We start from the raw sequence: 22,382 nt of genomic DNA, 5'->3' as shown, positions 1-22,382 counted from the left end.
CCTTGTGTGCAGTTCTATCTCCAGCGTGGTGCCCTCCATAAGATTCAGAGTGACACTTACGTAGAATCTGTTCCTGTTCATGCTCAGGCACACAACGTCTAATAACACCATCTACTCCTTCTTTATAAAGGTGTGGATCATCCCAGAAGTAATGTCTTAAATCATAAAAGGACTTTTTCTTTTGCTGGTATGTGAAACTAGGCGGTATATATTTAGAAACAATGTAATTAGCATAATCAGCATACCAAGGAGCATTACAAGAAGCATTGACGACCGCTAATTGTTCATCAGGAAAGCTATCATTAATAGGCAGTGGGTCATCAAGAACATTCTCTAACCTAGACAAGTTATCTGCAACGGGGTTCTCAGCTCCCTTTCTATCAATAATATGCAAGTCAAATTCTTGGAGCAAGAGAACCCATCTAATGAGTCTAGGCTTAGCATCTTTCTTTTCCATAAGATATTTAATAGCAGCATGATCAGTGTGAATAGTAACTTTGGAATCAACAATATAAGGTCTAAACTTATCACATGCAAACACAACTGCTAAGAACTCTTTTTCAGTAGTAGCATAATTTCTCTGGGCAGTATCAAGAGTCTTACTAGCATACTGGATAACATTCAATTTCTTATCGACTCTTTGCCCTAAAACACACCTACAGCATAATCACTAGCATCGCACATAATTTCAAAAGGTAAATTCCAATCAGGTGGCTGAACAATAGGTGCAGTGATCAAAGCTTTCTTAAGTACTTCAAATGCTTCTACACAATCATCATCAAAGACAAAAGGAATATCTTTTTGCAATAAATTAGTCAGAGGCCTAGAGATTTTAGAAAAGTCCTTAATGAACCTCCTATAAAAACCGGCGTGACCAAGGAAACTTCTTATACCTTTTATGTCCTTGGGACATGGCATCTTTTCAATAGCATCAACTTTGGCTTTATCAACTTCAATACCTCTCTCGGAGATCTTGTGCCCCAAGACAATGCCTTCATTAACCATAAAGTGACACTTTTTCCCAATTCAGGACGAGACTAGTGTCTTCGCATCTCTGCAAAACTCGATCAAGGTTGCTCAAACAATCATCAAAAGAGGATCCATAGACGGAGAAAGTCATCCATGAATACCTCACAAATCTTTTCACAAAAATCAGAGAATATAGCCATCATGCATCTTTGAAAGGTAGCAGGTGCATTACATAAACCAAAAGGCATACGTCTATAAGCAAAAGTACCAAAAGGGCAAGTAAAAGTAGTTTTAGATTGATCCTTCGCTGACACAGGTATCTGAGAGAAACCAGAATAACCATCTAGAAAGCAAAAATGTGTGTGTTTGGATAGCCTTTCTAGCATTTGATCAATAAAAGGTAAAGGGTAATGATCTTTCTTAGTAGCTTTATTTAACTTACGGAAATCAATTACCATCCTATAACCTGTAATAATTCTTTGCGGGGTCAATTCATCTTTATCATTAGGAACAACAGTAATACCTCCCTTTTTAGGGACACAATGGACAGGGCTTACCCATTCACTATCAGCAACGGGATAAATAATACCTGCCTCAAGGAGCTTTAGTATCTCCTTTCTTACCACTTCCTTCATCTTGGGATTTAATCGTCTTTGAGGATCTCTAACTGGTTTGGCATCTTTCTCCATTGAAATTTTGTGTTGACATAATGTGGGACTAATGCCCTTAAGATCATCCAGAGTATATCCAATAGCAGCTCGGTGCTTCTTCAGAGTTTTCAATAATCTTTCTTCTTCTTTCTCTGAAAGGTTAGCACTAATAATAACAGGATATATTTCTTTTTCATCAAGATAAGCATACTTAAGATTATCAGGTAATGGTTTGAGTTCAAACACGGGATCATCCTTGGGTGGAGGGGGATCCCCAAGAATTTCAACGGGAAGGTTATGTTTTAGCATAGGTTCCTGTTTAAGGAACACCTCATCTATTTCCTCCCTTTCCTTCATAAACATATCGTTTTCATGGTCTAGCAAATATTGTTCTAACGGATTAGTTGGAGGAACAACAATGGAAGCAAGACCAATAATTTCATCCTTACTAGGTGGTTCCCTTTCACGAGGTTGTCTACTAAACTCTTAAACTCATGAGACATACCATCTATGCCAACAGTGACAATATTCTTTTCACAATTAATCTTAGCACTAGCAGTATTCAAAAAGGGTCTACCAAAAATAATGGGACAAAAATCATCTTGTGGGGAACCAAGAACAAGAAAATCAGCAGGGTATTGAACCTTCCCACACAAAACTTCAACATCTCTAACAATCCCAATAGGTTTAATGGTATCCCTATTAGCAAGCTTAATAGTAACATCAATGTCTTCTAATTCAACGGGTGCAATGTCGTGCATAATTTTTTTATAAAGATCATAAGGTATCGCACTAGCACCCATATCACATAAGCCATGATAACAATGATCTCATATTTTAACAGAAATAACAGGCATCCCTACGACAGGTCTACGTGTCTTAGTATCAGGTCTAGCAATATTAGCAGTCTCACCCAAGAAAGAAATAACATGCCCATCTAAGTCCTCATCCAAGAGATCTTTAACCATAGCAATACTAGGTTCAACATTAATTTGCTCAGGAGGTGTATAAGTCCTAGTATTACTCTTACGAACAGCAGTCGAAGCTTTAGCATGATCTTTTATCCTAACGGGAAAAGGAGGTTTTTCAACATAAGCAGTAGGAACAATAGGATCACTGTAGGTAATAGTCTTTTCTTTGACTGTAATAGGTTCAACTACTTTTACTTCAACAGGAGGATTATATTTAAACCACTTCTCTTTAGGGAGGTCAACATGAGTAGCAAAAGATTCACAAAAGTAGCTACTATCTCAGAGTCAAGTCCATTCTTAGAGCTAAATCCATGGAAAGCATCGGTGTTCATAAAAGATTTAACACAATCGAACTTAGGTGTCATACCTGACTCCTTACCATCGTCGGAACCCCAATCTTCAGAGTTGCGTTTAATTCTTTCCAATAAGTCCCATTTGAAATCAATAGTCTTCAGCATATAAGAACCAGCACAGGAAGTATCGAGCAGGTTGCGATTATCAAGAGAAAGCCGAGCATAAAAATTCTGAATAATCATTTCCCGAGAGAGCTCATGATTGGGGCATGAATATAACATTGACTTAAGCCTCCCCAAGCTTGAGCGATGCTTTCTCCTTCGCGAGGCCAGAAATTATATATGTAATTACGATCACGATGAACAAGATGCATAGGATAGAACTTCTGGTGAAATTCCAACTTCAATCACTTATAATTCCAAGATCTCGTATCATCACATAGCCTATACCATGTCAATGCATCTCCCTTCAAAGATAAAGGGAAGACCTTCCTTTTGACAACATCATCGGGAATACCTGCAAGCTTAAATAATCCACAAACTTCACCCACAAAGATAAGGTGTAAATCGGGATGCAATGTTCCATCTCCTGCAAATGGATTAGCTAGCAGTTTTTCTATCATACCCGAAGGAATCTCAAAGTAAATATTTTCTTAAAGTTCAGTAGGTTGAGGAGCAACTCTTTGCTCTTCTAGTTGGGGTGAAGATACCCCAAACAAGCCCCTCAAAGGATTAGTCTACATAGTGACAAGTATCAGAAAATTTCAGCACACTATATAAATGTTTCCGTACCAAGTTCCACTCACCAAAAGCGCTACACTTCCCGGCAACGGTGCCAGAAAAGAGTCTTGATGACCCACAAGTGTAGGGGATCTATCGTAGTCCTTTCGATAAGTAAGAGTGTCGAACCCAACGAGGAGCAGAAGGAAATGATAAGCGGTTTTCAATAAGGTTTTCTCTGCAAGCACTGAAATAGTAGGTGATAGGTAGTAACGAGCAACAAGTTAATAAAGTGCAGCAAGGTGGCCCAATCCTTTATGTAGCAAAGGATAAGCCTGGAAAAATTCTAATAATAATAAAGGAGCTCTCGAGGACACATTGGAAATTATCATCAAGCTAGTTTTCGTCACGTTCATATGATTCGCGTTCGGTACTTTGATAATTTAATATATGGGTGGACCGGTACTTGGGTACTGCCCTAACTAGGACAAGCATCCCACATATGGTTAACCCCTATTGCAAGCATCCGCAACTACAAAAAGAAGTATTAAGGTAAACCTAACCACATCATTAAGCGTATGGATCCATATCAACCCCTAACGAAGCAACGCATAAACTAGGGTTTAATCTTCTATCACTCTAGCAACTCATCATCTACTTATTACTTCCCCATGCCTTCCTCTAGACCCAAATAATGGTGAAGTATCATGTAGTCAACGTTTACATAACACCACTAGAGGAAAAGACAACATACATCTCATCAAAATATCGAACCAATACCAAATTCACATGACTACTAATAGCAAGACTTCACCCATGTCCTCAGGAACAAACGTAACTACTCACAAAGTATATTCATGTTCATAATCAAAGGAGTAATAATATGCATAAAGGATCTAAACATATGATCTTCCACCAAGTAAACCAATTAGCATCAACTACAAGAAGTAATCAACACTACTAGCAACCCACAGGTACCAATTTGTGGTTTTAATACAAGATTGGATACAAGAGATGAACTAGGATTTTGAAAGGAAATGATGTTGGTGAAGATGTTGATGAAGATTGACCCCCTCCCGATGAGAGGATCGTTGGTAATGACGTTGGTGATGATTTCCCCCTCCCGGAGGGAAGTGTCCCCGATAAAACAGCTCTGCCAGAGCCCTAGATTGATTCCGCCAAGGTTCCACCTCGTGAAGGCGGAATTTCGTCCCGTAAGCTTGCCCACAATTTTTTCCAGAGTAAAAATGATGATATAGCAGAAGATGAACGCCGGAAGCCCACCAAGGGGCAGGAGATAAGGGGCGCGCCCTATAGGGGGGCGCCCCCTGTCTCCTGGACAGGGTGTGGGTCCCCTGGACTATTTCTTTTGCTCAGAAATTCTTATTAAATCCAAAAAGTTGTTTCGTGGAGTTTCAGGACTTTTGGAGCTGTGCAAAATAGGTTTCCAACGTTTGCTCATTTTCCAGCAAGAATTCCAGCTGCCGGCATTACCCCTCTTCATGGTAAACCTTGTAAAATAAGAGGAAATGGCCATAAGTATTGAGATATAATATATAATAACAGCCCACAATGTAATAAATATTGATATAAAAGCATGATACAAAATGGACGTATCACCCGTCTTGCCGATGCCCACCTGCCCACACTCGGTCCTCTTGCCAGGGACACTGCATAGGAGGCAACACATAAACTTGATCACACAAATCTTAATCGAGTTTCTTCTTGCAAAATAAAGGAGCATATTCGTAACACACAGAGATGGGACGATGACGATCTCGATCAGAGGAGGTAGTGACGACAGCAACATACATGAGTATAGTAATATCATAAAAAAAGGTAGTTTGTTGTATTATGACATGACAAGTTGACAATAATGGGATTGTGTAGCTTAAGAGCATCAGAAGACACTTTTATAGAATATAAGAAATAAACAATAAATATTATCTAATTCGTTGGTAAGTGAACCATCCAATGCAACATAGCAACCCAACTAAATGTCAAGTATAGATGATGTTGGGATATTTGAGGTGTTCACAACCCAACTAACTACAATAACCTAGGCGAGGCCGATCTTTTTCCCTACACATCTTAGTATGGACGTGCCACAATCCTACTTATTTAATTCTTATAACAATGATTCAACTCCTGGTTCACTACTCAGCTAATAGCCACGCAATAAACAATTCAATGGTAATAGGAAGGACCAAGTAATTAGAACTCACAATATATAGCTATCGACCTCGCTATTCACAATGACCATATCGAGAATCTAAAGGGTTGTTCTTGTTTCCAGACCAATGCACATTGATCTAGGTTGCAGTCAACTAAGCTGTCCTTGCAAGCTGCAATAGTAACAACATTAGGTAAGATGGAACATGGCATTGATCTTTCTAATTGAACCAAACCTCCAAAATCATGTCAACAACAGAAAAGATCTTCTCAGTCAACATGAATGCCACATAACTGAATGTTGCAGACCCAGCATAAGCCATGTCATTCTCCTTGAACTTCTTAGTCAGACCAATGTGTTTGCTTGTGTAGAATAAGGATGGAAAATACCTTGACTGTAAGGCAAACACCTGCCAAAAAGAAAAAAGAGTAAGGACTGTTATAAACCAAAGTGAATGATCCAACTTATCAAACTGTATTTCACAAAACCAAGCAGAAAATAAAGAGCCCAACTGATGGACAACCATTTCCATTTTTCAGACTTCACAGCAGTTGGGCGCACCGCTAATTCACAAAATGGAAGATACCAAGTCAGCAGTTTAGCTCATGACATAAAGGGACAACCAACAAGTTACATACACTTGACTAATGACTTAAGAACAAACATATATGATTTCAGTTTATAGACTGATCCGGTGTAGCTATATAGCTGATTCAAATCCAGTAAGGCAAAGAAAAGAGCGAATAAACTGAAATTATTTATTCTCAAATATGTATTATTTAGCAGGCGAAAAATTACATAGATATACTAAGGTTATATTCATGACAGATGGAATGTATACATTATCCATTTTTCTCATCCCCTGATGCAACAATGATTGTTACACTTGTGGACAGAGTTGATGGCATACCTATGGGAAACTCTTTTGTTTCTACATGTGACAAATGCAAGCCTTATGTTTGTGCAAAATATTTTAACATCATCCCCGATCTGAGACAAATTCTAAATCACCAAGTAATTGTACGGACCTGTACTTGGGAAAGAACACAAACCATAGACCGTATGACCATGTCTATATACTAACCAATCATTCATATCGAATCTGCAAACATGGTGCTCCTCATAAACAATCCCTGGATCAATAAATCTTAGTTTGATTTGCTAAAATAATAATTTACTTTCTTCCCGTTTATATGGTTTGCTTACTCAACCTAAATCAGTGGCTTTAAAATTCATTGTAGTCTCGATAAAATATACACGAACAATGAACTACTATATGCCACCTCTGAAACGTCTAAAACATGTTTCAAATCTGTCTCAGTTGTTCACATTGAAGAACTGGCTACCAGTTATCTTATTTCAAGCACCTGCAGTTCGTAGAGAAAAACAAAAGATGTTCTGCCTAATGGCAAAAGGAGCAACCATCTACGGAGCAGTGGTCAGGTGACCATAGTCAAACAATTCACGTACATAGTCTAAAGGCATGTGTGGTTTTCGTGCACCAGGACACAAGAACTTCAAAATGATATATTGTAGATTTTAAGCGTACATAAGTCATGTGCAAAGCACATGCAACCTGTCATCTACATAACCAGTGCAATTGTCCAGCCAAAGGTACAGAACAACAAAAGCTTGTAGTTGTTCCTGAAGCACCTGCTACACATCATACATACGAACAACACATAGCTAACTACAAGGCTAGCAGCAGCAGCTGTTCCCGAAACAAATCACAAGACCTAACTTGTGCGTGCGTCTACACGCATCATGATCAGGTTGGGAACCAAGCCTACCAAATCGAAACACATCAGAGATTGAGAGAGAGAGAGAAGGAGAAGAAGAAGAATAGGGGGCGGGGAAGGAGACCTTGATATGATGCATCCATGGCGGCGGTGATGTGGTCCTCGGTGATTTGGGCTTACTGGTCGTCCGATCATTTCACTTGATGATTGGCCACACGACAACATCTCCATGCCAATCATCACAATATAATTGCAACATACTGCATGACTTTCTTTTGCTTCATATGGACAAGAAGTGAAAGGTTTCAGTAACCATGATTAACAAAATGATGACTTGCAGGAGGCTAAAAATATGAGTAATGGTACATCTACAGAGCGAATTGATTATGAACCATACACCCTATCATCAAAGCTCTCTCTCTCTCTCTCTCTCTCTCACACACACACACACACACATTTTCTAGTCAGGGCAGGTACAAAGCAATATCAGTACCAAAGCACCACACCCATCCTCTTCTTTCTTGCTCACCTTTGAAGCACTCAGGAGCTGGGCTTCGCAGTGGCGGCAGATCTGGAAGAGGTGTCCATAGGAAGGGAGATTAGCAACAGCAAAAAAAATAAGTAGGCTTCAAGAAGTGGGCCTACCTCTGAAGGAGCACGGTCGTGTTGGTTGGTAAAATGCATTAGACACGAGTAATAGGTTCGCTCTTTGGCAGATCAGTCATATAGCGTCTAGTACTTTAGAAAAAAAAACATTTTCCCAACTATCAGTAAGCAGAAATAATATCTGTAACGGCAAGTCATACTTCAGGAGAGTAAAATATCAGTGCGAGACTAAAACAGACAGCCATGTCAAGTATTAAGGTGCTACATTGAGTTGACTTAGTTCATGTATCAAGTGTAATACTCAAATAGCCAGAGGATCACTGTAGTGCTCTTTTTATCGACACCTAAATTATTTGCAGGTATGACAATTGATTTAAAACTTGAACTGGATCAAGCAACAACACCACAAAGGTTCTGAAATTATTAGGCACTGAAGTATGTTCATCCAAAATTTAAATCCCAGGGACATAGTTATGCTAATCCACCATCCAACGACTACGTCACAACCCAAAACAAATGACCTATAGCATGCCTCAAATTACCTTTATATTGGGATCCAACACGCACCAAATACATACAGAGAAAAGGGAGATGAGCGATGGAGGTGGAGAGCACCTTGGCTGCAGAGGAGAGGAACATCAGCAGCAACAAACAACCTATGCCGTGGAAGTAGACGAACTTCCCCGTGCTGCAGCAGCACCCTTCAGCAAACCAGATGGGAGCAAAATTTCAGCACAAACGACACGCACTAGATCTGGATGACAATGACGAAAACCATAAGAAAAAGGGAAGGGGATGAGGGATGCATACCTCGAGGCCGTCAATGGCGGATTTCGCTGACAGAATGCTCATCACGCCTCGCCGCCCTCGTCCCCCGCCGCCACGTCGGAGATGGGGAAGATGAAGATGTGGGAGTGGATGGACGGGTTCCAATAGATGTCCTCGTTGGCAGCGACAGCGACAGCTGTTTCTTGTTGAGGCGGTCGCGAGGGAGGGCGCTCATCCTCCTGCCCTGTCCCGATGGGGAGCAGGAGGGAGGCGAGCGACGGCCTGCACACGCCTCCCAACGATGGCGAGGAGAGAGCAGTGGTGGTGGCCATCTCGGCGAAGAGAGAGGGGACGAGAGCTCGTCGGCGGCTGCGGGGAGTGGAGGAGAGGAGGCGCGATGGGGAGTGGAGGAGAGAGGCCGGACGGGGAGTGGCGGCTAGGGTTTCACCCAATCGGTGAAGTGAGGACCAGAAGGAGAGAAAGCACCCATCCACCCAACGACATGCATATACCCACCAGGTGAAATACCCAAAATACCCTCAGCAGGGGCATGCTATTATGTGTGGTGGCGCGGGATATTTACCGCAGGCGCGCGCGAATGGACGAACCTGGCCGCACCCGCGCACCCGCTCGCTGACGAACGCGGCCCACCTGTCGGGACCCCACAGGTCAGCAAGATCCGATCAGACGGAAGGAGTAACCAACGCGCGAGCCAGGTGGGATAAAACATGCTACAGGGGGACGAGATTTTGATCGGACGGTCAAGTTCTTCGAGCGGCTCGATTCAACGGCCGGAATCACATCAAGCAAACCGATCGGACGGCCAGAATACTCTAATCGCTGAGAACGCTCAGGTTTCGATCCGTCCCATGTTTTTGGATATAAGAACATTTAAATCACTAATATTTCATTAGTGATCTTCCATCCACACACTGCATACCTTATGCTTAGCCAAGCTGACTAACTCATGAAACACACAATTCGCTTCTTTAGAAATGTGCATAAAATGTACACATGGGATTTCACATGCAATGTGATAACTATCATAAAAATGGCAGCGGCAGCTCCAGAGGAATGTCCATTGTTGTTCATCGTTTCAGTGACATCAATATTTCTTGACTACACTTATATAAAGTTGCACCCTCAAAGATTAATTTGTGTGGGTTCCAGCATTTGACTAGACTAAAGATTAATTTTCTAAAAAGCGAGGTTTGCTGTTTTGGTGGGGAAAAACCAAATTGAGGTACCATGCTCAGATTTTTACTTATGCTATTGGGTACTTTCCTTTTGGTTATCTCGGTCTTCCTTTGCATCATAAGAGTCTTGGTAATAAGGATTGAAAAACTGGAAAGGAGAAATTTGAAAGAAAAGCAGCTACATCGCAGAGGAGCTTGCTTCCTATCTGGGGGTAGGCTAATTCTTGTAGCAACTTGCATGAGTAACATTCCTAGCCACATGCTCCTTTTTTAGATTACCAACTGGTGTAGGTAAAAGATTTGATTTTTCTCCCAGACTTGGTTGATCTGGCAAGAAAAAGAAGGTGTGCGTAAATATCATCTGATAAACTAGAATGATGTGTGCCAACCTAGGGATCATGGTGGCCTGGGAGTTACTAATTTTGATATTAAAAATATAAGTCTTTTCTGTAAATGGCTTTGGAGACTAGAAAACAAGGAGGGAGATTGGCAGAAGATGGTTAGAACGAAATATTTGAAAAAGAAAACTTTGACTCAGTGCAAACCATCTCCTAGCAACTCCCATTTCTAGAATGGCTTGATGGAAGTTAAAGATATATTTTATAGATGTTGTCAGAAAGCTGCGGGTGGTGATTGCAAAACTAGATTTTGGGAGGATGCCTGGTGACAGAGCTAAATCCGGCAGATCTTAGGTAGGGGGTCCCGAACTAAGGTCTTGAGACAATGGTAAAAGGAAATGGGTTTTTACCCACGTTCGGGGTCTCCATGGAAATAAAACCCTACGTCTTGCTTGTGTTTTATTGCTTTGGGATGGAGTACAAAACATAGTCTATCTCTCGAAGATTGTTGTGTGTCGTCTACGAGCACTACCCCTTGGTTTATACGGGTACCGGGGGCCTAGGAATACATCTTAGTCAGTTACGTGCAAGGATAACGTATTGTAGAAGACTTCTAATATCTTGGGGTGTACGTCAAGCTTACTGTCGAGTAATTGATAGAAAAGCGCGAAGTTATGACGATATCCAAGACAATGATTATGAAATATAGGCATCATGTCTGTGTCAAGTAGACCGACTCCTGCCTGCATCTACTACTATGACTCCACACATTGACCGCTATCCAGCATGCATCTAGAGTATTAAGTTCACAAAGAACGGAGTAATGCCTTAAGTAAGATGACATGATGTACAGAAATAAACTCTTGCAATATGATGTAAACCCCATCTTTTTACCCTCGATGGCAACAATTCAATACGTGTCTCGCTACCCTACTTTGTCACTGGGTGAAATCACGCAAGATTGAACCCAAAGCTAAGCACCTCTCCCATTCCAAGAAAAACCAATCTAGTTGGCCAAATCAAACCGATAATTCAAAGAGAAATACAAAGATATCAAATCACGCATATAAGAATTCAGAGAAGATTCAAATAATATTCATAGATAAGTTGATCATCAATACACAATTCATCGGATCTCGACAAACACACCGCAAAAGAAGATTACATCGGATAGATCTCTAAGAACGTCGAGGAGAACATGGTATTGAGAATCAAAGAGATAGAAGAAGCCATCTAGCTATTAGCTATGGACCCGTAGGTCTGAGGTAAACTACTCACATTTCATCGGAAGGGCAAGAGTTGATGTAGATGCCCTCCGTGATTGAATCCCCCTCCGGTAGGATGCCCCCAAGATGGGATCTCACAGTAACATAAGTTTGCGTCGGTGGAAAAGTGTTTTCGTGGATCCTTCTGGTGTTTCTGGAATATATGTGAATATATAGGAGGAAGATCTAGGTCAGGGGGTCACCGAGGGGCCCACAAGGTAGGGGCGCACCCTACCCCCCGAGTGCTCCCTCCACACTTGTCGCCGCCTCGTGGATCTTGTAACTTGCACTCCAAGTTTCCTGGGTGTCTAATGGTTCAAGAAAAATCATCATGAAGTTTTTTTCCGTTTGGACTCTGTTTAGTATTCCTTTTCTGCGAAGCTCAAAAACAAGGAAAAAATAGAAATTGACATTGGGCTCTAGGTTAATAAGTTAATCCCAAAAATAATATAAAATAGCATATTAATGCATATAAAACATCCAAAACAGATAATATAATAGCATGGAACAATAAAAAAGTTATAGATACGTTGGAGACGTATCAGGAATCACGCGAAAACGAGCGACACGGGGCCCACGAGGCACCAGGGCGCGCCCTTGTGGCTTGTGGGGACCCTGTGGGTCTTCTGGTACTCTCCCAAAGCTTCCTGGGCCCCTTTCCTTCTAGAAAAAATCATCAAAAAACTTTGTTGCATTTGGACTTCATTTGATTTGGATTTTCTGGAAAACCAAGAATAAGCAGAAAACAACAACTCACACTGGGCACTAGGTCAATATGTTAGTCCATGAAAAGGATATAAAAGTTATTTAAAAGTGCACCGAAATCATGCAAAACTATAATAGACATGACATGAATACATCATAAGTTGTAAGTACGTTGGAGACATATCACAGACAACTTTTGCCAACCAACGGAAATATGTTTATGTCTGCCTTGGTGTCCGGACATACGGATTACAGTATCCAAGAGACAAACGTGAGGGGCTTTGCCGGAGTCCGGACATGCACTTGACCAATCACGTGCATGGTCCCTCTCTTCTCTCTCTCTCCTCCCAACAAACACATGCATGATCCCCTCTCCTCTCTCTCCTCTTAACCGGACACTAAACCATAAATATCCCACCACATGCATGTCCCCACCTACTTTTTCTCCTCCCAACCGGATACTTTATGTTTAGCATTGGATAGCTCCCTCCCACATCATGTCCGTGGACCACGTCCGGACATCTCCCGATTGTTTCATGATCTGCTGAGCTGATGGATTTCGCATGAGGGCACATCAAGTTTTAAGTTTCAGTTTCTAAAACTTTAGATTTTGTCTTTCGCCCGTATCAATTTTTACAATTTTATCATTCTCTCGTATCAGGTTTCAGTAGTTGAAACTTAACAAAATTTTAAAAAATCATCAAATTGTATTAAAAAAAAGGATTTTATTTGAAAGCCCTTATCATAAGAAACACGGATATACAAACGAAATTTTATTTAAAGTTTTGGTTCTAAAGATATAAAATGATTGAAAATCAAAGTGGATTAGTGTGGCTTTATTTGTTATTTTGTTCAAATTTCATTATATTTTATATGCGTGATGTGCATAGTAAACCTGAGCATTGATCAGGTTGGGATGGGTTTTGGGCGGCCTTGCAATAGCCTGACCTTTAAAGTACAAGCCCAAGCCCGGCCCAAACAAAAGCCCAAAGACGGACGGCATTTTTCAGTGCCTACGCGTGTAATCTTGGCCTGGAATCATGAAAAAGAGAGGCCCAAATCTGGCCCGAACTCCTTCCAGGCTACAAAACAAGGCACAAGCTTGTCATGAATGCCAAGCCCAACCCGGCCCGGGTTTTTCTGATCGGGCTGTCCATGCCCATGTCTAATGCATAGGTAAGATTAACCTAAAAAACTAGAAGAATCGGATCAGACGTCGCCCACATCAATACATATTTTCTTTAAATGATACTCGACCTCTGCATCAAGTGATGCACACAGCCATAAATGGGTGAAAAATCAACTTACAATAAGGAAAAAGAGTAACTTGAGGCCATCCACATAGGGCATGCCTCACGACAATATCCCCAAGCCGTACAACCAAATATACGATGACATATCGGCTAACAAATAACGCCTCACTCCATGACAACATGATAGAGGCAAAGGTGTCCCGTCTTTCAATGAGATGATGGATATCGCTTTGGTGGAAGTCGACTTTGATGATCCAACTACGAACGTGCGAGGACGTCGCGCCTTAGCAATCGCTAAACCAACTCTGAGAGGTTATTGACCACGCCGGAGCACGATCAACCTGACCACGAGGGTCTGTTTCCTGCGAGCAAACGAAGAACAAGCAAGAAACTGAGATTGCAATCTGGATATTGCGAATATAAGATGAAAGCTTTATTGATCAAGGTGGGGTTCTATGATGCCTTTGTCTGGTCGTTGAACACAAACGAAGTACGCGAAGTTGCAACTATGGCGAACTTTTTTAATCTAAACAAAACCCGGAGTCTAAACGGTGCCCTAAGGGTTGTATATATGGAGGAAGAGGGGGTGAATTTCGTGGCCCTTGGTGGAGGGGTCCGAAACTAACCCTATCTCTTGTTTCCCCACACATATGGACTCTAAAAATAGCCTATACTTATGTATTTCAAAATTACATGGGCCTGGCCCAATAATCAGGTGACGCGGCACCTAGAATAGCCTCTGGACGAAATTTATGAAGTGGCATCTTGTATATTTCGTCCAAGGCTTCATGCACTCATTATGGTGGCTTCAAAGTCCTAAAATCATCACTTGTAACTCCGTTCTTGTTCCCCTTGCGCATGCCATCATCTCCATGCTTGTTCTTGCTCCAATGTTCATCCTTCTCCAAGCTAGGCCCTTCATTTGTAAGCAAAACAAATGTATCCAATTTAGGTAGCATCATATTCTCATGAACATTAGAATCATTACCAAGAAATGAAAGTACCTGATAATTTAATTGGCGTGCGCGAGCTCTAGTAATTGGTCCAGTATATGTAGCAGTAGGAGCTATGGGTGTAACAATGGTATTGATGTCCTCATCATCCTCCCCTTCTTGAAATGAAGTCATCCTCGACGGAAGCTCATCTTCCTCACCCAAATAAGGCTTCAAATCTGCAATGTTAAAAGTGGGACTAACCCCAAAATCTGCAGGCAGCTCAAGTTTATATGCATTATCATTTATTTTCTCCAACACCTTAAAAGGACCATCAGCACGTGACATTAACTTTGATTTGCGCAAATCAGGAAATCTATCCTTACGCAAATGTAACCAAACAAGATCTCCAGGTGCAAACACGAGATGTTTTCTACCCTTATCTCCAGCAAGTTTATATTTAGCATTCATACTCTCAATGTTTTCCTTAGTTAACTCATGCATTTTTTTAAAATCAATTCAACACATTATTTAGCATCAAATTTTACCTTCTCCGAAGATGGAAGAGGCAACAAATCAATAGGTGCACGAGGTAGGAAACCATACACAATTTCAAAAGGGCACATCTTAGTAGTAGAATGCAATGAACGATTATAAGCAAATTCAATATGAGGCAAGCATTCTTCCCACATTTTCTTATTATTCTTCAAAACAGCCCTAAGCATAGTAGACAATGTTCTATTGACTACTTCAGTTTGTCCATCAGTTTGGGGGTGACAAGTAGTACTTAAAAGCAGTTTAGTCCCCAATTTAGCCCATAAACATCTCCAAAAGTGGCTAAGAAATTTAGTATCACGATATGAAACAATAGTATTGGGCACACCATGCAAGCGAATAATTTCACAAAAGAACAAATCAGCAACATTAACGGCATCATCGCTTTTATGACATGGTATAAAGTGTGCCATTTTCGAGAATCTATCCACGACAACAAATATGCTATCCCTCCCCTTCTTTGTTCGAGGTAAACCTAAAACAAAGTCCATAGATATATCCTCCCAAGGAACACTAGGTACAGGCAAAGGCATATATAAACCATGAGGATTGAGTCGTGACTTAGCTTTTTGACATGTAGTGCAGCGAGCAATAAAACGCTCAACATCCCGTCTCATCTTTGGCCAAAAGAAATGTGTAGCAAGTACGTCCTCCGTCTTCTTCACGCCAAAGTGTCCCATTAATCCCCCTCCATGCGCCTCCTGCAACAACAAAAGACGAATAGAGCTAGCTGGAATGCATAGCTTGTTAGCACGAAACACAAATCCATCATTAACGACGAACTTGTTCCATGTTCTCCCTTCTTTACAATTCTGCAATACATCTTTAAAGTCAGCATCATGCACATATTGATCTTTGATGGTCTCCAAACCAAATATTTTGAAGTCAAGTTGTGAAAGCATAGTATAGCGACGAGACAATGCATCAGCAATAACATTTTCTTTACCCTTCTTGTGTTTAATAACATAAGGGAAAGTCTCAATGAATTCAACCCATTTAGCATGTCTACGATTCAGTTTAGCTTGACTTTTAATATGTTTCAAAGATTCATGATCAGAATGTATAACAAATTCTTTGGGCCATAAATAATGTTGCCATGTCTCTAAAGTCCGAACAAGAGCATATAATTCTTTATCATAAGTAGAATAATTCAGACTAGGCCCACTCAATTTTTCAGAAAAATATGCAACAGGTTTGCCATCTTGTAATAACACATCTCCTAATCCAATTCCACTAGCATCACATTCAAGCTCAAAAGTCTTATTAAAATCAGGAAGTTGGAGTAAAGGAGCATATGTCAACTTATCTTTCAATACCATGAAGGCTTCTTCCTGTGCGGTACCCCAAACAAAAGGCACATCCTTCTTTGTAAGCTCATTGAGAGGTGCAGCAATAGTGCTGAAATCTCTCACAAAACGCCTATAGAATCCAGCAAGGCCAAGAAAACTCCTCACTTGTGTGACCGTTTTGGGCTGCGGCCAACTCTCAATAGCTTCAATCTTGGCTTTATCAACTTCAATTCCCTGTGGAGTAACAACATAGCCAAGAAAATACACTCGGTCGGTGCAAAAGGTGCACTTCCCAAGGTTACCAAACAAACGTGCATCACGTAGAGCAATAAAAACATCACGTAAATGTTCCAAATGTTCCTCCAAAGTGGTGCTATAAATCAATATGTCATCAAAGTAAACTACCACAAATCGTCTAATGAAAGCACGTAAAACTTCGTTCATTAATCTCATGAAAGTACTAGGTGCATTAGTTAACCCAAAAGGCATGACTAACCACTCATATAATCCAAACTTAGTTTTAAATGCTGTTTTCCATTCATCCCCCAATTTCATACGAATTTGATGGTATCCACTACGCAAATCAACTTTGGAGAATATTGTAGAGCCACTCAATTCATCAAGCATATCATCTAGCCTAGGAATAGGATGACGATAACGAATAGTAACATTATTAATGCCTCTACAATAAACACACATAGATGATGTACCATCCTTTTTCGGCACTAAAATAATAGGAACAACACAAGGACTAAGGGATTCGCGTATATAACCTTTGTCGAGAAGCTCTTGTACTTGACACACAATCTCCTTCATCTCCTCTCGATTGGTACGGTTCATCTCCTCTGGATTGGTACAGTATGGTGCATGGTTGGGTAGCGATGCACCGGGAATTAAGTCAATTTGATGTTCGATCCCTCGAATAGGTGGTAATCCCGGTGGCACGTCTTGTGGGAAGATGTCAGCGAACTCCTGCAAAATGTTAGTGACAGCAGGGGGCAAAGAGGAAGGCATGTCCTCGAATGAAAATAATGTCTCTTTGCACACAAAAGCATAGCAAACAGATTTGCTAAAATCTAGCTCATCAATATCAGATTTAGTGGCAAGTAAACATGCACTTTTCAATTTAATTTCAGAAGCAACACTAGATGGTTTATTATTAGGCTTCATTTGTTGCTCAAATTCTTTTGCCACGATCTGATTTTCACTCTTATTCTTCTCCTGTTTTGCTTTATTAGCTCTATTAATATCATCTTTCAAAATGGAATCGGGAGTCATAGGAAGCAAAGTAATATTTTTATCCTTATGAACAAGAGTATACTAATTGTTTCTACCATGGTGGACAGAATTTTTATCAACTTGCCATGGTCAACCAAGTAATAAGGAACATGCTTGCATAGGTACCACATCACAATCAACATAATCAGCATATGTAGATATACTAAAATGCACACGAGCAGTACGTGTTACCTTAACCTTGCCGCTGTTGTTGAACCATTGGATGTAGTAAGGATGTGGATGTGGTCTTGCGGTAAGAGAGAGCTTCTCCACCATCTCCATGCTAGCCAAGTTGTTGCAGCTCCCTCCGTCTATGATGACGCGCATAGAACGTTCCTTCACAACTCCTTTTGTATGGAACAAATTATGCCTCTGATTTTGCTCAGCTTGTGTGACCTACACACTCAAAACACGTTGAGCAACTAAACATTCATACCTGTCGGCGTCTTCAGGAGCCATGTATTGCGTCTCATGATCAGAATCATCTCCACCGTGTTCTTCATGTGTAATAAGAGCCAACGTCTCCTCATCATAGTCACTAGCGGACTCATACCCACCATCCTCAGTAGCAATCATCACACGCTAAGATTTGCATTCTCTCGCATAATGACCTCTTCCCTTACAACGATGACAAATAATATCACTTGTGTCCCCAGTTGATGCCATAGAAGAAGAAGAGCTCTGTGTAGGCCCGGCAGGTGAGCTCTTGGCAGATAGTGGTGGTTGTGCCTGCTTTCTTGTATCACGGCTGGAGGTGGCACCTAATGGAGGTGCTGGTGCAGTGGAAGTAGAAGATGCACACGGTGTCCATGATGAATGTCGACCTACAGAAAAGTTAGTTCGCGCCAATGCTTGTCGATCCTGCACTTCACGTTCAGCTTTACAAGCAAGATGGAATAAACGAGTGATATTAGTATACTCCTTATACTCTAGAATGGTATGAATCTCTCTATTTAATCCACCCATAAAACGTGCAAGCATTGGTTCATTCTCCTCAACAATACCACATCTAATCATGCCAATTTGTAATTCCGGCAATTTTTGAAGCAATTCACGTTGATAATATGGTGGAACCCAATGAGTACACATAGCGGTTTTCAAAGCAGCCCAAGTAGCTGGAATAGGATATAATCTACAATATTCAGACCACCAAACACATGCAAAGCTAGTGAAAGCACAAACAGCAGCAGGAACATGTCTCTCCTCAGGATATTGTAAACATGTAATTCGTTGTTCAGTTTCTAACTCCCAAGTAAGATATATATCAGGAACATATCTACCCTCAAATGGTGGAATATTCAATTCCAGTTTAGGAAGATGGTCATGATCTCGTACCTGAGGGAGAGCCCTACCATTGTGATTATTTGCATGTGGACGACCTGGTGGTTGTGGTGCTGGTGGTTGCACGTAGTTCTGATTTTAATCAACCTCATCCTCGTAATCTCCCGCATTATCATCCTCCGCATCAGCAACAGGAGCCACAAAAGTATCAACAGCAGCACCAATAGTTTGGCCAGGCTGAAGAAGGATACGACTCGCTCGGTGGAGGGCTATTTCGCGACGTGGAGGGTAGTTGTTGTTGTTGTTGCTGCAGAGGTGCGGCAGGTGCAGCCGGTGGAAGACGCGCAAGCAGTTCATTAAATCTGTTATCGAGCTTTGTTTCGAACGTCTTCTCAAGGCCAGTGATCTTATCCATGGCCTCTTCAAAATTGTTCAGCACATCTTGCACCTGTTCAGTCATCATTTGCTGAAACTTATCATGAAGCTCCTTGTTCGTTAGGTTCTCCTAGTCAATCTCGTCGGCTTGTGATCCTGGCATGGTTAGCAGCAATAGAAACACACAAGAATATGATCCTATAGACTACTAACAAGTGGTGGTGGTGGGTGTCACAAATCCGTCAAGCAAAACTCAAATTCTTACCAGTTCTTACCCAGCAGCAGGCGGTGATCGGCAACCGTTGTAGTCAAAACTCTCAAAGCTTGGATAGAGCGATTACCAGGGAGAGTCAAACACACGACGTAGATGTATGTGGAGCTGGGAAGGCTTATAATATGGTAGCAAAAAGGATCAGCAATAATCAATTCAGAGATGCAAAGTTGAATAAACGCTCAATGACGGTACTGTGCTGGTCCTAGGCTAGACCATGCTAGAGACGCGATCCTAGAACACTAACAAAATCACGGCGCTGCACTTAAACAAGGGAAAAGCACACTCTGGAAAAAAAAATCCGCTCTTTTTTTTTGCGTTGCTCTTTTTTTTCCGAAACCTACTCAGGCAAGGAAACACGAATCGGAAATTAGATGGATCTCAGAAACAAACCTACTACGAAAAGAACTCAGATTGGTGGTGGATATATGGTGGTAGGACATGGCAGCGGTGGTGGTATATGATAGCCGTGGTGGTATATGGATATGGACCTGTGGTATATGGCAGCGTTGGTGGGATATGGCAGGGGTGGTGGTATATGGCAGCGGTGGTGGTATAAGGCAGCGTTGGTGGGATATGGCAGCGGTGGTGGTATATGGCAACAACGACGAAGATGGTGCGGCGGCGGCGTGACAAACTGTGATAGAACTCGAAACTCTAAAGGACTAGACACTAAGACCAGCAACTAGACACAACGATGCAACCGCAAATTCAACAAAGCAAAACCCTAAAAATATTATGCAAAGGCTCAGATTGGTTCGGATATGATGAACTAACCCTAATTTTTTTGTGGCTTTTTCGTGGACCGTAGGTATGAAGAAGCGACTCGATCTAAACTACGAAAAACTGTAAAATCTCACCGAGCAACCTGGAAATCTGATACCACTTGATAGAGGCAAAGTTGTCCCGTCTTTCGATGAGATGATGGATATCGCTTTGGTGGAAGTCGACTTTGACGATCCGACTACGAACGTGCAAGGACATCGCGCCTTAGCAATCGCTAAACCAACTCCGAGAGGTTATTGACCACGCCGGAGCACGATCAACCTGACCACAAGGGTCTGTTTCCTGCGAGCAAACGAAGAACAAGCAAGAAACTGAGATTGCAATCTGGATATTGCGAATATAAGATGAAAGCTTTATTGATCAAGGTGGGGTTCTGTGACGCATTTGTCTGGTCGTTGAACACAAACGAAGTACGCGAAGTTGCAGCTATGGCGAACTTTTAATCTAAAGAAAACCCAGAGTCTAAACGGTGCCCTAAGGGTTGTATATATGGAGGAAGAGGGGGTGAATTTCGTGGCCCTTGGTGGAGGGGTCCGAAACTAACCCTATCTCTTGTTTCCCCACACATACGGACTCTAAAAATAGCCTATACTTATGTATTTCGAAATTACATGGGCCTGGCCCAATAATCAGGTGACGCAGCACCTAGAATAGCCTCTAGACAAAATTTATGAAGTGGCATCTTGTATATTTCGTCCAAGGCTTCATGCACTCATTATGGTGGCTTCAAAGTCCTGAAATCATCATTTGTAACTCCATTCTTGTTCCCCTTGCGCATGCCATCATCTCCATGCTTGTTCTTGCTCCAATGTTCATCCTTCTCCAAGCTAGGCCCTTCATTTGTAAGCAAAACAAATGTATCCAATTTAGGCAGCATCATATTCTCATGAACATTAGAATCATTACCAAGAAATGAAAGTACCTGATAATTTAATTGGCGTGCGCGAGCTCTAGTAATTGGTCCAGTATATGTAGCAGTAGGGGCTGTGGGTGTAACAATGATATTGATGTCCTCATCACAACGCCTTCAAAATGGAAATACCACTCGCGCGTCCATGTTGGTTGGTCCAGCCAACTGTCAAACCATGGTCTATCGCCCTGAAGTGTTTTAACCCCCGCCAAACAATCCAGGAGATATCTCTGGTCTTCGATCTCGATGATCACCGGCAAAACTAGGGATCCGATATCTTGTAGACCACTGGTATGCTCAGTTTTTTTCTTTAGGCATTTTTTTAGATGACACACATTCTGCTTCATGGTTTGGACCTAAGCTTCTCATATGGCATTTGTGGTCTGACAATTGCTGCTGAAAAATGATGACGAGAAGATAACCCTGGCCCGGTTGTAGCTAGCACAAGGGACGACAATATCTGGTTTTTGGGAACCTTCTAGAAGGTTCCTAAAATGGTTTCATTTGTTTCTAATTTTTTCTTTACTGGGTTTTCTGGTTTTCTTTCCTTTAGAAAATCACAAATTTCAAAATATGTTTTAATTTTCAAAATTTGTTCCACACATTAAAAAAAATTGTCTTGACTAGTCAATGCTACAGTATCGGTTCTTCCGCCCGCTTTGCTAGGTAGCCAATGGGCCGGCCCAGTCAAGACACCTCCCTATGCGAAACGTCGAATAATTGACGCTTAAGGGCATGTACAATGGTTGGTAATATAGTTTTATCTTAAGTCTTGCATGTAATTTAGAGATGACAAAAAAACATGTCTACAATGGGTCACCTCTTAACCTTATCTTCAATAACTAGCTATTTCTAAAAACGTGGTGAGACATATTGTGCTAAGAGATCATCTCTTGTCTTCCCTTAAATAAGAGAAGACAAGCTTTTTTTTATGATTTCTCTCTGCTCCACCTCATCATGTATCCTACGTGGAATTCCTAAGATAGAACCATTGTACATGCCCTAATGCATCTAATAGGAGCTCCGAAAACATGCATCTGGTCTCTAACGAGGGGGCGT

At 41.4% G+C, this 22,382-nt stretch overlaps 1 long non-coding RNA gene across 3 annotated transcripts; it reads right to left on the bottom strand.

Moving 5' to 3' along the window:
* Positions 1-4,442: 4,442 nt before the first annotated feature.
* LOC123044355 (uncharacterized) lies at positions 4,443-9,367 on the bottom strand. Of its 3 annotated transcripts, XR_006420022.1 has the most exons (8): positions 8,932-9,367; positions 8,737-8,822; positions 8,161-8,253; positions 8,045-8,086; positions 7,640-7,793; positions 6,071-6,185; positions 5,829-5,948; positions 4,443-5,273 (listed from the first exon to the last, which is right to left on the bottom strand). It is a non-coding gene; the product is annotated as an uncharacterized lncRNA (long non-coding RNA). The 3 variants fall into 3 exon arrangements; XR_006420021.1 differs by having other exon boundaries at positions 5,829-6,185; XR_006420023.1 differs by lacking the exon at positions 8,161-8,253 and having other exon boundaries at positions 5,829-6,185.
* Between the last annotated feature and the right edge of the window lie 13,015 nt (positions 9,368-22,382).

Source organism: Triticum aestivum, chromosome 2B (genome assembly GCF_018294505.1).
Source record: "Triticum aestivum cultivar Chinese Spring chromosome 2B, IWGSC CS RefSeq v2.1, whole genome shotgun sequence".
Lineage (NCBI taxonomy): Eukaryota > Viridiplantae > Streptophyta > Magnoliopsida > Poales > Poaceae > Triticum > Triticum aestivum.
The sequence above is the reverse complement of the archived record's forward strand: the minus strand, read 5'-3'. Positions and strand labels throughout refer to the sequence as shown.